At 48.3% G+C, this 20015-nt stretch overlaps 1 long non-coding RNA gene across 1 annotated transcript; it reads left to right on the top strand.

The window, feature by feature from the left end:
* The first annotated feature begins 2147 nt into the window (after window positions 1-2147).
* LOC120991915 lies at window positions 2148-17582 on the top strand. The gene is made up of 3 exons (XR_005776858.1): window positions 2148-2276; window positions 13966-13969; window positions 17570-17582. It is a non-coding gene; the product is annotated as an uncharacterized LOC120991915 (long non-coding RNA).
* The last annotated feature ends 2433 nt before the right edge of the window (window positions 17583-20015 follow it).

Below are 20015 nucleotides of genomic sequence, written 5' to 3'. Positions count from 1 at the left end.
TGCCGGAATTTCAGGCTTACGTAGCCTTGGACCGGGCGCCTGATATTGTAGTGATGCATGTGGGGGGGAACGACTTGGGCGTCCGCACGTCGCGTGATGTTATCAGACACATTAAGCTTGATCTGCTCCGCTTGCTGTCACAATTCCCGGACCTGATCGTGGTATGGTCCGATGTAGTAGCCAGGAGATCATGGCGATTTGCACGGTCGGTGGACCGTATTAATAAGGCTCGGGCCAAATTAAATAAGGAGGTAGGGCGTTTTGTTCGTCGCCAGGGTGGCTTGGTGGTTCGGCATCAGGAGTTGGAGGCGGCTTCTCCTCAATTTCTGAGGTCGGATGGAGTACATCTGAATGATCTAGGGATTGATATGTGGGCTTTGGGGATTCGAGACGGTTTAGAAATGGCTTTCAAGGTGTGGCGTGACTCCCACAGGTGAGGTGTCACCGGTGGTCGTTGGTGGCAGTTTCTGATGTGGGATCCTGGGGGGCAATTCATGGTTAAGAGATGCGCTAGATGGTGGAATGCGCGTCTATTGGAGTTAAAATAAGCTGGTTAATGCGCTTCCTGTTCGGCCTAAGTTGGCCTAGGGGAGTTGTATACTTGGAATTGGTGGATTTGGTGTCCTTGGGTCGGTGAATGCGGCCAAGGGCAAGGAAAGTCATGAGAAAAGGTGATCGGGAATAAGACGTGTTTTTGGGGTTGCCTCCCAGGATCTCTTGGAGGGGTAACAGCGGAAAAATGTTAAGATAATGTTTTGATATTATTGTTTAAATAATATGCATGTTTGAAAAGGTTGTAATTTTATATGTTAAATTAATAAAGGAGGCCTTGTACGGCCATATTTTACCAACAATATTGTGGTTGAGTATTATTAGAAGAACAGGGGGGTTGTGGTAAGAGTATGGGGTAGCCGGAAGGGTTCTGCCATCCCATTAAGTCAGAATAGCAATGTAGCGGGGGCGCAGACCTAGCGGAATGCGGCTTGACTTGGGGGGAAGACTTCAGGCAGGTAAGGGTTAAGAGATCGGGAGTGTGTGAAGAGGGGAGGTAGTTAAGGGGAGGAGTTGGAGAGCGGTTTGGCGGGCATTATAAAAGAAGGAGAAAGGAGGAGCTTAGGGAGTTGAAGAGAACGAGGAAGTTCCCTCCCACCCGCCCTGGTTTTAGGAGTTTAGTTCTTAGTATGCTTGATCAGGGGTGCGTTTGGGTTAGGTGGGGCAGTTTCTGATGTGGGATCCTGGGGGGCAATTCATGGTTAAGAGATGCGCTAGATGGTGGAATGCGCGTCTATTGGAGTTAAAATAAGCTGGTTAATGCGCTTCCTGTTCGGCCTAAGTTGGCCTAGGGGAGTTGTATACTTGGAATTGGTGGATTTGGTGGATTTGGTGTCCTTGGGTCGGTGAATGCGGCCAAGGGCAAGGAAAGTCATGAGAAAAGGAGATCAGGAATAAGACGTGTTTTTGGGGTTGCCTCCCAGGATCTCTTGGAGGGGTAACAGCGGAAAAATGTTAAGATAATGTTTTGATATTATTGTTTAAATAATATGCATGTTTGAAAAGGTTGTAATTTTATATGTTAAATTAATAAAGGTGGCCTTGTACGGCCATATTTTACCAACAAGATTGTGGTTGAGTATTATTAGAAGAACAGGGGGGTTGTGGTAAGAGTATGGGGTAGCCGGAAGGGTTCTGCCATCCCATTAAGTCAGTGCATACAAGGAATATAAAGGGTTTAGATGCCAGCTAGGGGAGGGGATCCCAAAAGGAAACTCCTAAATAGGGAATCCTTTTGTATTTTTCAACTGGATAGCTGTCAGCCAAAAGGTTTAAACAAAAGATTGGATCTAATTTTGCAACAATGATATGATATAGCTCCCACCACACATTCTGTGTTTTTATGTATTGATATGGTTTTCTCTGTATAATATTTTTTAAATAGAGGAGTGTTTTTGTACCTGATTGCTGGCATGTTCTCTAGTCACATGCCGCCCTAATCATAGGTGCAGCTGTGTGGCTGGTTTATATGCTGGAATCATAGGTATCCTCAGTATGTCATAAGTAAGGGCAGACATCACAACAGCCCGAAACCGGTAGACGAGGATTTTGTTTAACTGGATGTTTGATTTTTAACCGCTGAAATAAAGTACCGTTGCACCGTCTGCGTATTGAGCAGGATTACCTTTCTTTCTACTGGATTTCCACTTACCCGCATCCAAGAGCAGTTGTTCCGTGCTCATAGCAGATGAAGAGCAGGTGAGAGCCATTTCATCTTTTTTGCTGTGCATAGACTATAATGGGTGTGTTTTGTCTGCATCACAAACCAAAGCAGTGCATGTCTCTGTGATTTTTCCACTGATGTGGAAAATCAGTCAAAAATGGAAATGCGAACAAGGCCCAAAAAGTATTGCATAGGGATGAGCGAACCCGAACTGTATAGTTCGGGTTCGTACCGAATTTTGGGGTGTCCGTGACACGGACCCGAACCCAAACATTTTCGTAAAAGTCCGTGTTCGGGTTCGGTATTCGGCGCTTTCTTGGCGCTTTTTGAAAGGCTGCAAAGCAGCCAATCAACAAGCGTCATACTACTTGGCCCAAGAGGCCATCACAGCCATGCCTACTATTGGCATGGCTGTGATTGGCCAGTGCAGCATGTGACCCAGCCTCTATTTAAGCTGGAGTCACGTAGCGCCGCACGTCACTCTGCTATGATCAGTGTAGGGAGAGGTTGCAGCTGCGACGTTAGGGCGAGATTAGGCAGATTAACTCCTCCAAAAGACTTCATTCTGTGATCGATCTGCAGCTGTGGATCATTGAAGTGCTATTATTGACTTGCTCACTTTTTTGAGGCTGCCCAGAGCGTTTTTAGATCACTTTTTTTCTGGGGTGATCGGCGGCCATTTTGTGACTTGTGGTGCGCCAGCACAAGCTATCACCAAGTGTATTTAACCATCGATAGTGTGGTTATTTTGTGCTATATCCTACATCAGCTGAAGGCTGAGCCTGTGTCACCGAAGTGCATTTAACCATCAACAGTCTGGTTATTTTTTGGCCATATACTACATCAGCTGCAGGCTGAGCCTGTGTCACCCAAGTGCATTTAACCATCAACAGTCTGATTATTTTTTGGCCATATACTACATCTGGTGCAGGCTGAGCCTGTGTCACCCAAGTGCATTTAACCATCAACAGTCTGATTATATTTTGGCCATATACTACATCTGGTGCAGGCTGAGCCTGTGTCACCCAAGTGCATTTAACCATCAACAGTTTGATTATTTTTTGGCCATATACTACATCTGGTGCAGGCTGAGCCTGTGTCACCCAAGTGCATTTAACCATCAACAGTGTGGTTATTTTTTGGCCATATATTACATCAGGGGCAAGTTGAGCCTGTCACCCAGCGCCTAAAAAATAGACCTGACATTTCTATTCAACCAAATCTGTACTGTTTTAGCTGGTCAAGTTATTTGTAGTGACCGTAAAAGCACACTTTTTTTTCTGGGTTGAAAAACTATTCCCAAATTTGCCATTCTCAAAATAACTAGTTTCTGGTATTTGAGGCCTACTTGAAATCTATCCCAAAAAGGATATCTTACATTGAAGGTGCTGATAGTGTCATTCAGAAAAACCTAAGACACACGCTAGCGTGCAGATAGAAGTCTGATTCTGAGATTAAACCTTAACCTGTCACACAGTGCAAAAAAAAACAGGTCTCCCATTTCTATTCAAGCAAATCTGTACTGTTTAATCTGGTCAAGTTATTTGTAGCGACCGTAAAAGCCCTATTTTTTTTCTGGGTTGAAAAACTATTCCCAAATTTGCCATTCTCAAAATAACTAGTTTCTGGTATTTGAGGCCTACTTGAAATCTATCCCAAAAAGGATATCTTACATTGAAGGTACTGATAGTGTCATTCAGAAAAACCTAAGACACACGCTACCGTGCAGATAGAAGTCTGATTCTGAGATTAAACCTTAACCTGTCACACAGTGCAAAAAAAAACAGGTCTCACATTTCTATTCAAGCAAATCTGTACTGTTTTAGCTGGTCAAGTTATTTGTAGCGACCGTAAAAGCCCTATTTTTTTTCTGGGTTGAAAAACTATTCCCAAATTTGCCATTCTCAAAATTGTGGTGAACGGGAACAATGAGGAAAACATCTAATAAGGGACGCGGACGCGGACGTGGACATGGTCGTGGTGGTGTTAGTGGACCCTCTGGTGCTGGGAGAGGACGTGGCCGTTCTGCCACAGCCACACGTCCTAGTGTACCAACTACCTCAGGTCCCAGTAGCCGACAGAATTTACAGCCATATTTGGTGGGGCCCAATGCCGTTCTAAGGATGGTAAGGCCTGAGCAGGTACAGGCATTAGTCAATTGGGTGGTGGACAGTGCATCTAGCACGTTCACATTATCTCCCACCCAGTCTTCTGCAGAAAGCGCACAGATGGCGCATGAAAACAAAGCCCATCAGTCTGTCGCATCACCCCCATGCATATCAGGGAAACTGTCTGAGCCTCAAGTTATGCAGCAGTCTCTTATGCTGTTTGAAGACTCTGCTGCCAGGGTTTCCCAAGGGCATCCACCTAGCTCTTCACCAGTGGTGGAAGAGATAGAATGCACTAACGCACAACCACTTATGTTTCCTGATGATGAGGACATGGGAATACCACCTCAGCACGTCTCTGATGATGACGAAACACAGGTGCCAACTGCTGCGTCTTTCTGCAGTATGCAGACTGAACAGGAGGTCAGGGGTCAAGACTGGGTGGAAGACGATGCAGGGGACGATGAGGTCCTAGACCCCACATGGAATGAAGGTCGTGCCACTGACTTTCACAGTTCGGAGGAAGAGGCAGTGGTGAGACCGAGCCAACAGCGTAGCAAAAGAGGGAGCAGTGGGCAAAATCAGAACACCCGCCGCCAAGAGACTCCGCCTGCTACTGACCGCCGCCATCTGGGACCGAGCACCCCAAAGGCAGCTTCAAGGAGTTCCCTGGCATGGCACTTCTTCAAACAATGTGCTGACAACAAGACCCGAGTGGTTTGCACGCTGTGCCATCAGAGCCTGAAGCGAGGCATTAACGTTCTGAACCTTAGCACAACCTGCATGACCAGGCACCTGCATGCAAAGCATGAACTGCAGTGGAGTAAACACCTTAAAAACAAGGAAGTCACTCAGGCTCCCCCTGCTGCCTCTTCTGCTGCTGCCGCCTCGGCCTCTTCTGCTGCTGCCGCCGCCTCGGCCTCTTCTGCTGCTGCCGCCGCCTCGGCCTCTTCCTCTGCCTCTGGAGGAACGTTGGCACCTGCCGCCCAGCAAACATGGGATGTACCACCAACACCACCACCTGCGTCACCAAGCATCTCAACCATGTCACACGGCAGCGTTCAGCTCTCCATCTCACAAACATTTGAGAGAAAGCGTAAATTCCCACCTAGCCACCCTCGATCCCTGGCCTTGAATGCCAGCATTTCTAAACTACTGGCCTATGAAATGCTGTCATTTAGGCTGGTGGACACACACAGCTTCAAACAGCTCATGTAGCTTGCTGTCCCACAGTATGTTGTTCCCAGCCGCCACTACTTCTCCAAGAGAGCCGTGCCTTCCCTGCACAAACAAGTGTCCGATAAAATCAAGTGTGCACTGCGCAACGCCATCTGTGGCAAGGTCCACCTAACCACAGATACGTGGACCAGTAAGCACGGCCAGGGACGCTATATCTCCCTGACTGCACACTGGGTAAATGTAGTGGCGGCTGGGCCCCAGGCGGAGAGCTGTTTGGCGCACGTCCTTCCGCCGCCAAGGATCGCAGGGCAACATTCTTTGCCTCCTGTCTCCTCCTCCTCCTACTCAGCTTCCTCCTCCTCTTCTTCCACCTGCTCATCCAGTCAGCCACACACCTTCACCACCAACTTCAGCACAGCCCGGGGTAAATGTCAGCAGGCCGTTCTGAAACTCATATGTTTGGGGGACAGGCCCCACACCGCACAGGAGTTGTGGGGGAGTATAGAACAACAGACCGACGAGTGGTTGCTGCCGGTGAGCCTCAAGCCCGGCCTGGTGGTGTGCGATAATGGGCGAAATCTCGTTGCAGCTCTGGGACTAGCCGGTTTGACGCACATCCCTTGCCTGGCGCATGTGCTGAATTTGGTGGTGCATAAGTTCATTCGCAACTACCCCGACATGTCAGAGCTGCTGCATAAAGTGCGGGCCGTCTGTTCGCGCTTCAGGCGTTCACACCCTGCCGCTGCTCGCCTGTCTGCGCTACAGCGTAACTTCGGCCTTCCCGCTCACCGCCTCATATGCGACGTACCCACCAGGTGGAACTCCACCTTGCATATGCTGGACAGACTGTGCGAGCAGCAGCAGGCCATAGTGGAGTTTCAGCTGCAGCACGCACGGGTGAGTCGCACTGCGGATCAGACACACTTCACCACCAATGACTGGGCCTCCATGCGAGACCTGTGTGCCCTGTTGCGCTGTTTCGAGTACTCCACCAACATGGCCAGTGGCGATGACGCCGTTATCAGCGTTACAATACCACTTCTATGTCTCCTTGAGAAAACACTTAGGGCGATGATGGAAGAGGAGGTGGCCCAGGAGGAAGAGGGGTCATTTTTAGCACTTTCAGGCCAGTCTCTTCGAAGTGACTCAGAGGGAGGTTTTTTTCAACACCAGAGGCCAGGTACAAATGTGGCCAGACAGGGACCACTACTGGAGGACGAGGAGGACGAGGATGAGGAGGAGGTGGAGGAGGATGAGGATGAAGCATGTTCACAGCGGGGTGGCACCCAAAGCAGCTCGGGCCCATCACTGGTGCGTGGCTGGGGGGAAACACAGGACGATGACGATACGCCTCCCACAGAGGACAGCTTGTCCTTAACTCTGGGCAGCCTGGCACACATGAGCGACTACATGCTGCAGTGCAGTGCAGTTTCTAGGTAAAATTTCTCTCAGGGCGAGTGTCAAAAAAAACTCCCCCCCCCACCGCCCTCAAAACTGCTCGATGAAATAAGTGTCTCCCCATTGTAAAAAATGTGTCGGCGGCGCGTGAGGTACAGTGAGTGAGCGCCGCCGCCCGCACTGCCTGCCTGTGGGGGGACATTATTTTTAATAAGGATCACTATGGACATTATTTAGAATGGAGGCTGCTGTGGGTGTCATTATAACTATAATGTCTGATAGGCCTAGTCCTGAGCTGAGTTATATTACCCTGCCCATGCCCTGTATAATAATGTACCCTGATACCCCTTATTATACCCCAGCGGGGTAATATAACTAAGGGGTATCAGGGATGGGTACATTATTATACAGGGCATGGGCAGGGTAATATAACTCAGCTCAGGACTAGGCCTATCAGACATTATAGTTATAATGACACCCACAGCAGCCTCCATTCTAAATAATGTCCATAGTGATCCTTATTAAACTTAATGTCCCCCACAGTGACAGTGGCCCCCACTTTCATGTCTGCCACAGTGGCCCCCGCCCCCCATTGTAATTAATGCCCCCCCACCACAGACCATCCACAGTGTCACTGTCCCCATTGTAAAAAAATTGTTTGTTTATTTAATTTAACCACATTGCACCCGAGTCGACTCACCCAGTGACCCACTGTCCCGGATCCTCACAGCAGGCTTCTTTTCAGCAATGTTACCGCTCAGGGCGGGCGGTAACAGGCAGGCAGTGCGGCACTCACTGTACGTCACGCGCCTGCGCCGCCAAGTGGGAGGAGCAGGCGCGTGACGTCAGTAAGTGCCGCCCGCACGTACCGGAGCTGAGTGACTGGACTCGGTACGTACTGACAGAGGACTCGGCACTCGGGCGCAGGCGAGATATCAGAGGGAGGGAGCCAGGGGGGCGCACGGCACGAGAGTAATAACAGACAGAGAAAAGACAAGAGGACGCCTCTGCCGGCGCCCCCCTTCTGACAGCGCCCCGGGCGGCCGCCTGGCCCGCCCGCCCCTAGAAACGGCCCTGCTGCAGTGCCTGCGCAACGACAGCAGAGGTGCCCACATTTTAACGTGTGCGGACTACTGGATTGCCACCCTGCTGGATCCCCGGTACAAAGACAATGTGCCCACCTTACTTCCTACACTGGAGCGTGATAGGAAGATGCGCGAGTACAAGTGCACGTTGGTAGACGCGCTACTGAGAGCATTCCCAAATGTCACAGGGGAACCAGTGGAAGCCCAAGGCGAAGGCAGAGGAGGAGCAAGAGGTCGCCAACGCAGCTGTGTCATGCCCAGCTCCTCAGGGTTAGCATGGCAGAGATGTGGAAAAGTTTTGTCAACACGCCACAGCTAAGTGCACCACCACCTGATACGGAACGTGTTAGCAGGAGGCAACATTTCACTAACATGGTGGAACAGTACCTGTGCACACCCCTCCACGTACTGACTGATGGTTCGGCCCCATTCAACTTCTGGGTCTCCAAATTGTCCACGTGGCCAGAGCTAGCCTTTTATGCCTTGGAGATGCTGGCCTGCCCGGCGGCCAGCGTTTTGTCTGAATGTGTATTCAGCACGGCAGGGGGCGTCATTACAGACAAACGCAGCCGCCTGTCTACAGCCAATGTGGACAAGCTGACGTTCATAAAAATGAACCAGGCATGAATCCCACAGGACCTGTCCATCCCTTGTGCAGATTAGATATTAACTACCTCCCCTTAACAATATATTATTCTACTCCAGGGCACTTCCTCATTCAATACTATTTTTAATTTCATTTTACCATTATATTGCGGGGCAACCCAAAGTTGAATGAACCTCTCCTCTGTCTGGGTGCCGGGGCCTAAATGTGTGACAGTGGCCTGTTCCAGTGGTGGGTGACGTGAAGCCTGATTCTCTGCTATGACATGAAGACAGATTCTGCACTGAAATAAGGCCAGATTCTCTGTTACGGGACCTCTCTCCTCTGCCTGGGTGCCTGGGCCTAAATGTGTGACAGTGGCCTGTTCCAGTGGTGGGTGACGTGAAGCCTGATTCTCTGCTATGACATGAAGACAGATTCTGCGCTGACATAAGGCCAGATTCCCTGTTACGGGACCTCTATCCTCTGCCTGGGTGCCGGGGCCTAAATGTGTGACAGTGGCCTGTTCCAGTGGTGGGTGACGTGAAGCCTGATTCTCTGCTATGACATGAAGACAGATTCTGCGCTGACATAAGGCCAGATTCTCTGTTACGGGACCTCTCTCCTCTGCCTGGGTGCCTGGGCCTAAATGTGTGACAGTGGCCTGTTCCAGTGGTGGGTGACGTGAAGCCTGATTTTCTGCTATAACATGAAGACAGATGCTGCGCTGACATAAGGCCAGATTCTTTGTTACGGGACCGCTCTCCTCTGTCTGGGTGCCGGGGCCTAAATGAGTGACAGTGGCCTGTTCAAGTGGTGGGTGACGTGAAGCCTGATTCTCTGCTATGACATGAAGACAGATTCTGCGCTGACATAAGGCCAGATTCTCTGTTACGGGACCGCTCTCCTCTGTCTGGGTGCCGGGGCCTAAATGTGTGACAGTGGCCTGTTCCAGTGGTGGGTGACATGAAGCCTGATTCTCTGCTATGACATGAAGACAGATTCTGCGCTGACATAAGGCCAGATTCTCTGTTACGGGACCTCTCTCCTCTGCCTGGGTGCCTGGGCCTAAATGTGTGACAGTGGCCTGTTCCAATGGTGGGTGACGTGAAGCCTGATTCTCTGCTATGACATGAAGACAGATTCTGCGCTGACATAAGGCCAGATTCTCTGTTACGGGACCTCTCTCCTCTGCCTGGGTGCCTGGGCCTAAATGTGTGACAGTGGCCTGTTCCAGTGGTGGATGACGTGAAGCCTGATTCTCTGCTATGACATGAAGACAGATTCTGCGCTGACATAAGGCCACATTCTCTGTTACGGGACCGCTCTCCTCTGTCTGGGTGCCGGGGCCTAAATGTGTGACAGTGGCCTGTTCCAGTGGTGGGTGACGTGAAGCCTGATTCTCTGCTATAACATGAATACAGATTCTGCGCTGACATAAGGCCAGATTCTCTGTTACGGGACCTCTCTCCTCTGCCTGGGTGCCTGGGCCTAAATGTGTGACAGTGGCCTGTTCCAGTGGTGGGTGACGTGAAGCCTGATTCTCTGCTATGACATGAAGACAGATTCTGCGCTGACATAAAGCCAGATTCTCTGTTACGGGACCACTCTCCTCTGTCCGGGTGCCGGGGCCTAAATGTGTGACAGTGGCCTGTTCCAGTGGTGGGTGACGTGAAGCCTGATTCTCTGCTATAACATGAATACAGGTTCTGCGCTGACATAAGGCCAGATTCTCTGTTACGGGACCTCTCTCCTCTGCCTGGGTGCCTGGGCCTAAATGTGTGACAGTGGCCTGTTCCAGTGGTGGGTGACGTGAAGCCTGATTCTCTGCTATGACATGAAGACAGATTCTGCGCTGACATAAGGCCAGATTCTCTGTTACGGGACCTCTCTTCTCTGCCTGGGTGCCTGGGCCTAAATGTGTGACAGTGGCCTGTTCCAGTGGTGGGTGACGTGAAGCCTGATTCTCTGCTATGACATGAAGACAGATTCTGCGCTGACAAAAGGCCAGATTCTCTGTTACGGGACCGCTCTTCTCTGTCTGGGTGCCTGGGCCTAAATGTGTGACAGTGGCCTGTTCCAGTGGTGGGTGACGTGAAGCCTGATTCTCTGCTATGACATGAAGACAGATTCTGCGCTGACATAAGGCCAGATTCTCTGTTACGGGACCTCTCTCCTCTGCCTGGGTGCCTGGGCCTAAATGTGTGACAGTGGCCTGTTCCAGTGGTGGGTGACGTGAAGCCTGATTTTCTGCTATAACATGAAGACAGATGCTGCGCTGACATAAGGCCAGATTCTCTGTTACGGGACCGCTCTCCTCTGCCTGGGTGCCTGGGCCTAAATGTGTGACAGTGGCCTGTTCCAGTGGTGGGTGACGTGAAGCCTGATTCTCTGCTATGACATGAAGACAGATTCTGCACTGACATAAGGCCAGATTCTCTGTTACGGGACCTCTCTCCTCTGCCTGGGTGCCTGGGCCTAAATGTGTGACAGTGGCCTGTTCAAGTGGTGGGTGACGTGAAGCCTGATGCTCTGCTATGACATGAAGACAGATTCTGCGCTGACATAAGGCCAGATTCTCTGTTACGGGACCGCTCTCCTCTGTCTGGGTGCCGGGGCCTAAATGTGTGACAGTGGCCTGTTCCAGTGGTGGGTGACGTGAAGCCTGATTCTCTGCTATGACATGAATACAGATTCTGCACTGACATAAGGCCAGATTCTCTGTTACGGGACCTCTCTCCTCTGCCTGGGTGCCTGGGCCTAAATGTGTGACAGTGGCCTGTTCCAGTGGTGGGTGACGTGAAGCCTGATTCTCTGCTATAACATGAAGACAGATTCTGCGCTGACATAAGGCCAGATTCTCTGTTACGGGACCGCTCTCCTCTGTCTGGGTTTTGGGGCCTAAATGTGTGACAGTGGCCTGTTCCAGTGGTGGGTGACGTGAAGCCTGATTCTCTGCTATGACATGAAGACTGATTCTGCGCTGACATGAAGCCAGATTCTCTGCTATGGCATGAAGAGACTGATTCTCTGCTGACATGAAGCCAGATTCTTTGCTATGGCATGAAGAGACTGATTCTCTGCTGACGTGAAGCCAGATTCTCTGCTATGGGACCTCTGTCCAATTGATATTGGTTCATTTTTATTTTTTTTATTTTTATTTTAATTCATTTCCCTATCCACATTTGTTTGCAGGGGATTTACCTACATGTTGCTGCTTTTTGCAGCCCTCTAGCTCTTTCCTGGGCTGTTTTACAGCCTTTTTAGTGCCCAAAAGTTCGGGTCCCCATTGACTTCAATGGGGTTTGGGTTCGGGACGAAGTTCGGATCGGGTTCGGATCCCGAACCCGAACATTTCCGGGAAGTTCGGCCAAACTTCTCGAACCCGAACATCCAGGTGTTCGCTCAACTCTAGTATTGCACTAACCCAATAAAAATGTTATGCACATTACGTTTGTTATGTCTGTATGCAGCATTTAAAGCAGAGGTGCACAAGTCGCGGCCTGCGGGCCACGTGCAGCCCCCAGACCCATGGTTTGCGGCCCCCGTCCTGCTGGTCAGAAACACAGCTGATCCTGCAAGAGTGGGTGACTTTCATCAGGAATTCATCTCGTGTTTTGTGTTGGAGGGTCTCCCTGCTCCGTTGGTTCTGGGTTTACCGTGGTTAAGCAAGCACAATCAAACTATTGATTGGCAAGATAGACATATTCTGGATTGGGGTGATTATTACATTGACAATTGTCTGAATACATCTTTTTCTGCTTTAACCACTAAAACATTACCCTCTTTTATATCTGATTTTGCAGATGTATTTTCTAAAAGTGGATGCCAATATGATTGTCCTATCAACCTTATAGTTGCTTAAATCTAGGTTGTATAACCTTTCTGGACCTGAAAGAACGGCCATGAGAGAGTATATTACTGAGAGTTTGGCTAAAGAACACATAAGACCTGCCAAATCTCCAGTGGCAGCAGGGTTTTTCTTTGTTAAAAAAAAGGACGTAACTCTTAGGCCATGTCTGGATTTCCATGAGCTCAATCAGATTACTGTCCGTGATACTTACCCTCTTCCTTTGATTCTTGATTTGTTTAACCAGATTGTTAATGCCAAAGTGTTCTCCAAGTTGGACTTAAGGGGGGCATATAATCTGGTCAGGATCAAGGAAGGGGATGAATGGAAGATGGCCTTTAATACCCCAGAGGGTCACTTTGAGAACCTGGTCATTCCTTTTGGGTTGACCAATGCTCCTGCGGTTTTCCAGCATTTTGTGAATGACATTTTTCATCACCTTGTGGGGAGGTTTGTTGTGTATTTGGATGACATACTAATTTATTCTCCAGACGTGGAGACTCATCAGGATCACGTTAGACAGGTGTTATAGATCATAAGAGATAATAAATTGTTCTCAAAATTAAAGAAGTGTGTTTTTTGCTGTACATGACGTGCAATTCTTGGGCTACCTGTTGTCATCTTCAAGTTTTCGAATGGATCCAGAGAAAGTCTGTGCTGTATTGGACTGGGATTGACCTGGAACCCTGAAGTCTCTTATGCTGTTTTTGGGGTTCACCAACTATTACCGAAAATTTATCCAGAACTATTTGACAGTGGTGAAACCCTTAACGGACATGACTAAGAAAGAGATGGATGTTTTAAGTGTGGTCTGATTTGGCATTGCAAGCCTTTTCTGCGAATAAGGAGTACTTCGCTTCTGGCCCTATATTGGTGCAGCTGGATGTATCACAACCTTTCATTGTGGAAGTGGACTCGTCCGAAGTGGGGGAAGGAGTAGTCTTATCGCAGGCCCCCTCACCTGATGTATGACGACCATGTGCTTTTGTCTCTAAAAAAAACTGTCTGCCGCAGAGAGAAATTACATTGTGGGTAACAGAGAGTTGCTGGCCATTAAGTTGGCTTTTGAGGAGTGGCGTAATTGTTTGGAAGGGGCGATTCATCCAATCACGATGTTCACAGATCACAAAAACCTGGCTTACCTGGAGTCGGCTAAATGACTGAACCCGAGGCAGGCCAGATGGTCTTTGTTTTTCACCAGATTAAATTTCATTGTCACTTATCGTCCTGGGGTTAAGAACGTCAAGGCAGAGGCCTTGTCATGTCGTTTTCCTGGAGGTAGTGATTTTGAAAATCCGAGCCCTATACTGTCGGAAGGGGTGGTGATATCTGCTCTTTACCCTGACCTAGAGGTGAACGTGTTAGAGGCCCAGGGAGATGCACCAAATTATTGTCCCTCTAGAAAACTGTTTGTGCCATCCGAATTATGTCACAAGGTGCTTGAGGAACATCAGTGTACGCTTCTTACAGGACCCCCTGGGAGTATATCCACTGCCAACCTCATCTCTCGTAGATTCTGATGGCCAGGGTTGCATAAGTGTGTTGAGGACTGTGTCACCCTGTAGTATCTGTACATACGCTAAGGTGACACATTCTTAACCTTCTGGATCTCTACTTCCATTGCCCATACCGTCCAGACCATGGACTCACTTGTCTATGGATTTTATTACTGAGCTGCCTAATTCATCTGGAAATACAGTTATTCTGGTGGTATTTTAGTAAAATGGTGCACTTTATAGCATTGCCTAGCCTACCTAATGCTAAAACACTTGAGCAAGTGTTTGTTGACAATATTGTGAAACTTTTATGGCATTCCCTCTGACGTGGTCTCAGATTATGGGACTCAGTTTATGTACAGATTCTGGATACTCAGCTGGGGGTACAACTGTCTTTTTCTTCTGCTTTTTATCCTCAGGCGAATTGACAGACAGAGCGTACTAATCTGGAGAGACTGGCGACTTACCTAAGATGTTTTGTCTCTGAGAACCAGGAAGAATGGTCCTCGTTTTTGTCTTTGGCAGAATCTGCCATAAACAAACTGTCATGCTTTGGTGTGGGAGGGAAACACCACAACGAGCATAGGAGGGAAGGGGGAAACAGGGACTCAGGCCTGATAACTAGGGAAGGAAGATGGACACCTCTTAGTGAAAACCCTAACCAAAATCCTGACTGACTACCAGTATGAACAGACCTCAAAGGTAGGTGAGTTCATACTTAGGAATACCTAGAGTCCTATCTAGCCCTATAGGACCCTGGTACTAATAGCAGGGACGAGACAACCGGTTCCTCCAAAAGGAAGGACGAACAGGAGTCTACTTCAGGCCTAATACAAGCAATAGAGAAATGCAACACACAGAACCCAAACAAAACACAAAAGAGAAAGGAAAGACTTAACTTCAAAGAGGCTAAGGAAGCCCCAGGAACTCAGCCGAGATCCAACCACAAACAATCCACAGGCACAGAAGCTATAAACCACACAGCATAGTGGGATAAGCAACTATAAATAAGGAAGGTTAAATGACCACAGGGCCCCTATAACTGGGGGCAGGAGGAGGTAATAACCAGAAAGCTGTCCTCTGCAGTAAACAAAAGTGCTTACTGGTTATTGCAGGCAGGAGGCAGTAATAACCAGTGAGCGCTATAATCTGCAGTAAAAAATAGTGCTTAATGGGTATTGCAGGGCCCCTATAACTAAGGACAAGAGGTAGTAATAACCAGTGAGCGCCGTCTTCTGCAGTGAAGGAAAGTGCTTACTGGATATTGCAGGGCCCTATAACTGGGGGCAGGAGGCGGTAATAACCATTGAGCGCAGACCTCTGCATTAAAGAAAAGCGATTACTGGTTTTTGCAGGGCCCCTCTAATTAGGGGCAGTAGGCGGTAATAATCAGGGAGCGCTGTCATCTGTAGTGAAGGAAAGTGCTTACTGGTTATTGAAGGGCCCTATAAATTGGGACAGGAGGTGGTAAGAACCAATGAGCGCTGTCTTCTGCAGTGAAGGCAAGTGCTTACTGGTTATTGCAGGGCCCCTATAAATGGGGGCAGGAGGCGGTAATAACCAGTGAGCGCCATCTTCTGCAGTGAAGGATAGTGCTGACTGCTTATTGCAGGGACCCTATAACTATTGGCAGGAGGCAGTAATAACCAGTGAGCGCCGTCTTTGGCATTGAAGGAAAGTGCTTACTGGTTATTGCAGGGTCCCTATAACTGGAGGCAGGAGGCGGTAATAACCAGTGAGCGCCATCCTCTGCAGTGAAGGAAATTGCTTACCGATTATTGCAGGATCCCTATAACTGAGGGCAGGAGGCGGTAATAACCAGTGAGCGCCAACCTCTGCAGTGAAGTAAAGTGCTTACTGGTTATTGCAAGGCCTTTTTAACTGGGGGCTGCAGACAGTAATAACCTCTGAGCGCTCTTCTCTGCAGTGAAGGAAAGTACTTACTGGTTATTGAAGGGCCCCTATAAATGGGGGCAGGAGGTGATAAGAACCAGTGAGTCTTGTCCTCTGCAGTTAAGGAAAGTGCTTACTAGTTATTGCAGGGCTCTATAACTGGGGGCAGGAGGCGGTAAGAACCAGTGAGCGCCATCCTCTGCAGTGAAGGAAAGTGCTTACTGCAGTGAACGAAAGTGCTTTCTTTTTATTGCAGGACCCCTATAACTGGGGGCAGGAGGGGGTAAAAACCAGAAAGCTGTAAATGAAAGTGTTTACTGGTTATTGGAGGGCCCTTTAAAATGGGGGCAGGAAGTGGTAATAACCACTGAGCGCTGTCCTCTGCAATAAATGAAAGTGCTTACTGGTTATTGCAAGGCCCCTATAACTGTGGGCAGGAGGCAGTAATAACCACTGAGCGCCGTCCTCGGCATTGAAGGTACATGTTTACTGGTTATTGCACGACCCCTATAACTGGGGGCAGGAGAAGCTAATAACCATTGAGCTCTGTCCTCTGCAGTGAAGGAAAGTGCTTACTTTTTATTGCAGGATCCCTATAAATGGGTGCAGGAGGCATTAATAACCAGTGAGCCCCATCCTCTGCAGTAAAGGGAAGTGCTTACTGGTTATTGCAGGACCTCCATAATTGTGTGCAGGAGGCAGTAATTACCACTGAGCTCCGTCCTCTGCAGTGAAGGTAAGTGTTTACTTATTATAGCAGGGCCCCTATAACTGGGGGCTGGAGGAGATAAGAACCAATGAGTGCTGTCCTCTGCAGTGAAGGAAAGTGCTTACAGGTTATTGCAGGTCCACTATAACTGAGGGAGGGAGGCGGTAATAACCAGTAAGCGCCGTCCTCTGCATTAAAGGAAAGTGTTTACAGGTTATTGCAAGGCCCCTATAACTGGGGGCAGGAGGCTGTAATAACCAGTGAGCCCCATCCTCTGCAGTGAAGGAAAGTACTTAATGGTTATTGCAGGGCCCCTTTCATAGGGGTGTTGCGGGAAAATGTGCGTGTGCGTTGCGGGAACACCCACGATTTTTCCGAGCGAGTGCAAAACATTGTAATGCGTTTTGCACTCGCGTGAGAAAAATCGCGCGTGTTTGGTACCCAAACCCGAACTTCTTCATAGAAGTTCGGGCTTGGGATTGGTGTTCTGTAGATTGTATTATTTTCCCTTATAACATGGTTATAAGGGAAAATAATAGCATTCTGAATACAGAATGCATAGTAAAATAGCGCTGGAGGGGTTAAAAAATAAATAAAAATAATTTAACTCACCTTAGTCCACTTGATCGCGCTGCTCGGCTTCTCGTCTGTCTCCTTTGTTGAACAGGACCTGTGGTGAGCATTCATTACAGGAACAGGACCTGTGGTGACGTCACTCCGGTCATCACATGATCCATCACATGATCCATCACCATGGTAAAAGATCATGTGATGGATCATGTGATGACCGGAGTGACGTCACCACAGGTCCTGTTCCTGTAATTAATGCTCACCGCAGGTCCTGTTCAACAAAGGAGACAGACGAGAAGTCGGGCAGCGCAATCAAGTAGACTAAGGTGAGTTAAATTATTTTAAATTTTTTTTAAACCCCTCTAGCGCTATTTTACTATGCATTCTGTATTCAGAATGCTATTATTTTCCCTTATAACCATGTTATAAGGGAAAATAATAATGATCGGATCTCCATCCCGATCATCTCCTAGCAACCGTGAGTGAAAATCGCACCGCATCTGCACTTTCTTGCGGATGCTTGCGATTTTCACGCAACCCCATTCACTTCTATGGGGCCTGCGTTACGTGAAAAATGCAGAAAGAGGAGCATGCTGCGATTTTCACGCAACACACAAGTGATGCGTGAAAATCACTGCTCATGTGCACAGCCCCATAGAAATGAATGGGTCGGTATTCAGTGCGGGTGCAATGCGTTCAACTCACGCATCGCATCTGCGCGGAATACTCGCCCGTGTGAAAGTGGCCTAACTGAGTGCAGGAGGCAGTAATAACCAGTGGGCACCGTCTTCTACAGTGAAAAAAAAAGCTTACTTTTTATTGCAGGGCCCCTATAACTGCGGTCAAGAGGTGGTAATAGCCAATGAGCGCTTTCCTCTGCAGTGAAGGAAAGTGCTGCTTGCAGGTTATTGCAGGGCCCCTATAACTCGGGGACGGAGTCGGTAATAACCAGTGAGTGCCGTCTTCTGCAGTGAAGGAAAGTGGTTACTGGTTATTGCAGGGCCCTAATACTGGGGGCAGGAGGTGTTAATAACCAGAAATCCGTCCTCTGCAGTGAAGGAAAGTGCTTACAGATTATGGCAGGGCCCCTATAACTGTGGGCAGGAGGCTGTAATTACCAGAGAGCACCATCCTCTGCAGTGAAAGAAAGTGCTTACTAGCTATTCCAGGGTCCTAATACTGGGGGCAGGAGGTGGTAATAACCAGAGAGCTGTCCTTTGCAGTAAAGGAAAGTGCTGCTTACTGGTTATTGCAGTGCCCCTATAACTAAGGGCAGGAGGCAGTAATTCCCAGTGAACGCTGTCTTCTGCAGTGAAGGAAAGTGCTTACTGGTTATTGCAGGGTCCTATAACTGGGGGCTGGAGGCGGTAATAACCAGTGAGCGCCATCCTCTGCAGTAAAGGAAAGTGCTTACTGGTTATTGCAGTGCCCCTATAAATGGGTGCAGGAGGCATTAATAACCACTGAGCGCTGTCCTCTGCAATAAATGAAAGTGCTTACTGGTTATTGCAGGGTCCCTTCTTTCTGCCAGTTTCCAGTGCAGGGGTTCTCCAGGTCAAAGTAGTCAGGAGATCAGGAGAAGGTCGGAGAAGCACTGCTGAATGTGACAAGGGCACTCTCTTTCTTACATTACTCTTCTTCTGGTTTTACTCACTGTAATAGTGTCGCATACAGCAGGCAGGTGAAGCATCAGAGCTATGTATCTTGACAGTGACACATACCACAGAGGAACTAATAACCTTACACATTAGACAGATGGCATTAAGCAAAGGAAGCATGGATTCTGGTCAGAAAGGGGGTGGAGCCATTGAACTTCACCAGACCCCCCTTCTTCGCCGGGCTCATGGACCCCATATCAACTGTGTGGTCTGCCTCTATGGGTGCTATACCAGTGCTTCCTGGTTTGCACAAAACCCTACATGGAGCCCTAATCTTTTGCCTGGGGAAACAACAGGGCTCAGGATTCAGAGAGCACCATGTGCATTTGAGGCTCGAGGTGATAATTTATGCAGCTTGTGCTGAGACTGTAGAGGCTCTGAGGTGAAATAGTAAATGGAACCCCCAAGAATTTACGCCATTTTGGAAAGTACACCCTCAAGATATTTTTAAGTGGTGTAGTGAGTTTTTTGACACCAAAGGTGTTTTGCAAAAGTAAAAGCACATATCAGATGGTGCAAAGTGAACATTGCAATTTTTTCACAAACATGCCATTTCAGTGCCAAACATATTGTCATGTGTCCATATCTGCCAAAGTGAATAGTAAGAACTCTAATTATGCTGTGCTTCTTTAGAAACACCCTATATGTGGCCCTATTTTTTTTTTTTCCTGAATGTATGAAAGGGATTAGGTGTAAAAGAGCACAATGCACATTTTGAGGCCCAGTGTGGTTGTTTGCACCACTTGTGCTAAGCACTGTAGAGGCTCTGGGGTAAAATAATATATGGAACCTCTGAGATGTGGCCTCATTTTGGAAACTCTGCATTTTGTCCCCACAGATATTTTACAGAAATTAATGAGCACTAAACCGTACAAAATGAAAATTGCTATTTTTTCACAGGTGTGGTATTTGAGTGTCCAGTATTATGTGTAATGTTTCAAAGGCAGATGCCTGCCTTTATTTATATACACAGTGTCAATTGTCAGAAGCAACATTGGCTTGTCCTGAACAAGCCTGGAAAAAAAAAAAAAAACTTTTTGGGGGAACAACACTAGTACAGTGTGGATGTGGAAATAACAAAGTGTATAGAGGTAATAGTAGAAGCAATAGTAGTGGTAGCAGAAGCGGCAAATCATGGAACAGGAAAGACAGTATGTGTGTGTGTAGGGCTGTGTTGGGGTAGTAGTAGTAGCTTTGTAGGTATAATAGTATTGGCAGTAGGAGAAATGGTAGTGTTAGTAGGGGGATTTGCAACAGTGAGTAGCTATAGC

The sequence above is a fragment of the Bufo bufo genome, chromosome 2 (genome assembly GCF_905171765.1).
Source record: "Bufo bufo chromosome 2, aBufBuf1.1, whole genome shotgun sequence".
Taxonomy (NCBI): Eukaryota; Metazoa; Chordata; class Amphibia; order Anura; family Bufonidae; genus Bufo; species Bufo bufo.
The sequence above is the reverse complement of the archived record's forward strand: the minus strand, read 5'-3'. Positions and strand labels throughout refer to the sequence as shown.